This window comes from Electrona antarctica, assembly GCF_951216825.1.
Source record: "Electrona antarctica genome assembly, chromosome: 8".
Taxonomy (NCBI): domain Eukaryota; kingdom Metazoa; phylum Chordata; class Actinopteri; order Myctophiformes; family Myctophidae; genus Electrona; species Electrona antarctica.
The window spans coordinates 1,507,501-1,512,574 of NC_136789.1; the positions used below are offsets into that span (position 1 = coordinate 1,507,501).

General features: G+C 43.2%; 1 protein-coding gene across 2 annotated transcripts in view; it reads left to right on the forward strand.

Moving 5' to 3' along the window:
* Positions 1–1,704, forward strand: part of LOC306928323 (uncharacterized protein) — a 35,083-nt gene extending 33,379 nt beyond the window's left edge. For both annotated transcript variants that reach the window (XM_079508344.1, XM_079508343.1), the window contains exon 7: positions 1–1,704. This exon is cut by the window's left edge and continues 1,113 nt beyond it. The gene's annotated coding sequence lies outside the window, so the exon portion shown is untranslated.
* The last annotated feature ends 3,370 nt before the right edge of the window (positions 1,705–5,074 follow it).

The following is a 5,074-nucleotide window of genomic DNA, read 5'->3' on the forward strand; positions in this document are numbered from 1 at the left end:
ATGGAATTTGCTGTACGCCTTCATGTCCCCTGCAGTTCATTGGAGCGACCTGTATCGCAGGGTTTCACAACAGGGAAGGCGAAGTGCGGACACTTCCACTCAAGTGAGTACTAGTCAATCACACCTTGCTTTTTCCGGGACTTAAATTCAATTCAAAGGAGCTTTATTGGCATGAGGAAACAAACATTTACATTGCCAAAGCAAGTGCCTCTGGGAAAGATGTAGTCCCGCCTCTGATTGGCCTACCGAACGTCCGCTCTGTGACGCACGTGGAAACTGCCTTCCCTGTAAGATGGCACCCGAGATACAGACGCCCCAGTCAGAGCCGGAGGAGGCGTCTACCTTTCCTGTCTATGGTCTTGCTTCTCCAAATTAGCTTTTGCATTCTCTGACTGAGTTTGGTAGAGCAGGTCACAAATACCACTTAATTTTAATTGAAATGTTTTAAATGTTTTCAGGTATATTTGCAAAGCCTGAGCAATGCACTCGCTTATGTTTTTTTTATCACGTGCCATAATCGAAGTGTTCTGCATTACCTCATGTAGACCCACGTTTGGCTTAGTGTTCTATTTTGTTTTCTTATGAATCTTGGGACAAAGTCATTGTTTTGTACAGAGGCAGCCATAATAGAAGTAAATACATTGAATCATCTAATGAGTCACTGATATGAATCTGATTGATGTCACAAATCAATCAGTCTCAGATACTGTATGTATCAAATTGTGTTTTTTCTTCTCAAAGTCTATACTATAGCCTTTAGAAACAGGGATTGCCATAATGACAGTATCAATATGTTGAGCCAAAGAACGGGCCTGTCTGTCCATGGCTCAACATATTGATACTGTCATAACAGAACAGGACTGCATTAGGTCCTCATCGTGCTGTCTACTCTCCAGGGAATCGCCTGAACTTCTCTCTCTCCCTCTCTCTCGTCTCACTCTCTCACTCTCTCACTCCCTCGCTCTCTCACTCTCTCACTCTCTCACTCTCCCTCTCCCTCTCTCTGCCACCTGGTCAAATCCTCAAGACGAGTCAAGAGCTACCTGGTGTGGAACAGCGACAGTGCCAAAATGCCATAATGCCAGACCCTGGTGGAGACAGACAGTTACTGCCAGTTATTTCTTGTCCATGAGAAGTTGACCTATAAGCTCACAACACATCACATCACTACGTGTTGTGAGATTGTAAATCGGTTATTTTCTGTGATTGAAACCTTCGTACGTTTCCTCAGTGTAGCTTGCTGATATGTCTGGTTTGGGTGCCTATTCGTTTTTGTTCTCGTTTATATTAGCATTTCTTAAGGGAGTAATGGGGATATTTAACACTACCAAGATGCTGGCATTTTCTTTCTTCTCCCTTTTTTTTTAAAAGCCTGTTTCCAGTCAAGTAGTTTTATCCCCCATGTAAATTATGGTGTGTTTCATTTGAAAGGCTGAATGGCAATAGTAAATTTCAATGAAATTTGCTATTGAGTATGCCCACAAAAAGAAAAAAGGTTTTATGTTCACTAGAGGTGTAAAGTTTCTTTTTTATTATTATTAGTAAAAAAAAAATACATTTTCAAATGAAGACATTTGAAAGGGTTGCTTAAAATTAATTCTGCTGAGAATTGGATGGAAACATTTCTAGAGATATTCAGACATGTCACGCTTGCACTGTGCAATCAAAGAGGAACAATAAAGTTATAAACAGATGATGTTTTTTTAAGCAAAGTATGTTTCCAAAGTATTTTAATGTGGAAAGATTTGTAAGTGTGAGTGAGTGAGTGAGTGAGTGAGTGAGTGAGTGAGTGAGTGTGTGAGTGAGTGAGTGAGTGAGTGTGCGCACGCGTGCATGTGTGCGTGCATGCACAGTATGTGCACGCTACGTCTGAATAATACTGTATGCTACACTTGCCGCTTCACCTTTATTTACTTCATATCAAAGCAACATCCACTCCTGCTAAGAATCCATGAATCTGAGTTAAATGAAGGAAAACTCCCAGTCGTCCATCCTTCATCAATTCACGTTTTAAAATAACAACACAATTGGCTTGTTTAACCTCTTTTGGCTGCATGTTTGCTATAATATTTTAAAATATGTCACAGCTCCAAGGAGCAACAAGACCAAATAGGACCCAAGGGGATGAGATACACTATTAAAGAGTATTAGATCAAAAATATCAAATAAACTCATTTAGGACTGAGACCAGATTCTACAAAATGTCTTCCAAATCCTGACAGTTTTCTGAAAAACCTATGTTTCTGTATCAGTGGTTCTCAAACTATTTCATGTGAAGGACCCCAAAAATGAAACCCCCATCTGAAAATATGTTGTTCCAGGGACGCCCCAGAAGCAAAGATTTGAGATAAAAACGTTCGCTCTGAAAGAATATACATTCAAAGATTTGTGCCACATTTTTACGATTTTTAAAAAATAGCCTACAAGCTCGTACAAGCTCGTAGCGTGGCACTCGGTGCCGCGCTATGAGCGGCACCGAGTGCATTCAGGAAGGGGTTCCCGTCCTGAATTCAGGAAGGGGTTCCCGTCCTGAATGGGTTAATATTAATAACACATACTGTGAAGACAAAATACACAGTTCATTCAAACTGCACCAACACCAGTAGACCTGGTTCTATAAACATATAAGGGAATCTTTAAGTAGCCTAATTAGCATACTGTAACCGTGGGGTGGGCAACTTTGATAATGGAAACGGCCACTATTATTTCCACACTCACTCCAGAGGGCAACATTGCATACTGTCAGGCAGAAACCTCAACAAAACATTTAATTGCGACCGTAGGTCACAGATTACTATGAAAACCTGAAAAACCTGTCAGTCCGTCACTCCGTCAATCCGTCACTCCACTATATATGGCCGCCAGTCCGTCACGCCTCGTGACACGTCACACCATTATATATGGTTGTCAGTCCGTCACGCCTCGTGACACGTCACACCATTATATATGGTTGTCAGTCCGTCACGCCTCGTGACACGTCACACCATTATATATGGTTGTCAGTCCATCACGCCTCGTGCCCCGCTCCATATATGTCCGTCTCCATAAATGAAGATCACAACACTGACCTCATCAAACCCTGGATAGCCATACATGGAGAAGACTGGATCATCACCTAGATCTGCATATATGGAGCCGGCCAACAACCCGTCCTTCCTCTTCAATGCATACACAGCGTCACATGCAAATATACCCTTGTGTTTAGTAACAAATATAAAAAAAGTGTTACCATTATTACTTGTGCAAGCAGAGCGCGCAAGTAATAGTTTTCGTCCAGGACGATGTTTGATGCGTATGCGCCGTGCCAGCGTATGACGTAATGACTACTTGACTATGTATTACATACATGTATACATAGGGGCATTACCTTTAATCCTCCCGACACTAAAACATATCATCATTACGTCACCATCGAAAACCAATTACACCCTGGCATTGGGTCCTTTAATCCACATCTTTTTTACGTCATCATTGAGAGCTAGTTATACCAGTTATACCCTGACGTCATATGCTGGCACGATACATACGCATCAAACGGGGTGCAAAGTAACCACAGTATACCGCTAATCAACTTACAAATTACATATACATAGGCATTTCCTTTAATCCACCCGACACTGATCGACATATACGTCACCATCAAAAGCCGTCACTCATGCGTATGAGTAATGACTACTTGTGCTTCATATGGCAGTGGTGTCAGATTACATACATGTATACATGGGGGCATTACCTTTAATCCTCCCGACACTAAAACATATCGTCCTTACGTCACCATCGAAAACCAATTACACCCTGGCATTGGGTCCTTTAATCCACATCTTTATTACGTCATCATTGACAGTTTGTAGCGGTCGACAGTACTTGCGCGCTCTGCTTGCGCACTAGTAGGCAAAGCAAAGCAAAGCAAAGTTACTATATTTACCCAGGGTATCTGGGCTAAGCTCAAGAACTTGTTTCCAGCCAGGCCCTGCTCATAGAACATTTCATGGTAGTGGTTCAATGCCTTGCTCAAGGGCACTTCAGCGGTGGTAATTTTAACGTGTCGGACCGCTGATTCGAACTGGCGACCTTCCGGTATCAAGACCGCTCCGCAATCCGTTCGGCCACCACTGCCACCATGTATGGCCTACTTGTGTGCAACAAGCATGTAGGCACTCGACAGAGTGCAGTTATAGTTATGATTATTGTCTCCACCAGGCCGAAGGCATGGGGAGAGAGTATGTTTTGCACTCCGTCCGTCCGTCCGTCCGTCCGTCCGTCCGTCCGTCCGTGTGTGTGTCCGTGTGTGTGTCCTTCCGTCTGTGAACAGCTAATCTCTGGCACCGTTAACCCGGTCGATGCCAAATTTTGCACACACACTCCCTGGATGCCAACGATGAACCTCTGCCCCAAAATTTCCAGAACGGCCTGTTATAGCGCCACCAGGAGGCCGCTTTGTGCAAAACAAGTTTTTGGACAGTACACCTACAGATTTTGTCCAAACATCACGCAAATTGGTACACAGTCTCTCTAGAGCCATTCAACGAAACGGGTCTTTCAGATTTCTCAGACGCCATACTGATTGGCTAAGATTGGCTTCCAAAGTTCGCAGGAGTGCTCAGTTTCAAACAAAATGCTGCAAATCATGAACACATCGTGTGATTTCCGTGAAATTGTGCACGCACATTCCCACTAGGCAGAGGAAGAAATGCCACATGAACATTTTCAACTCAGCCTCATGGTGGCGCTCTAACTGGCCGAAAAGTGTTTTTACCTCTAACTGCACGGATCTGTGGATAACTTTGTATGCCAACTCCCTAGAGGCCAAGGAAAAACCTTTGCCTGGAATTTTTCACATCTGCTCTTTATAGCGCCACCAGGAGGCCGACATATGTAAAACACATTTTCTAATATTACTCCTTCAGATTTTAGCCAAATTTCACGCAAATCGGTACACATGCTCTCCATAGTCATGTGATCAAGACGGGTTTGTTTGATTTCTCATAATCCACCCTCATTGGCTACGATTGGCTTCTAAACTTTTCAGGAGTAGCCCGCTTTGTACCCGTTTTGTACAAATCGCCACAACTAC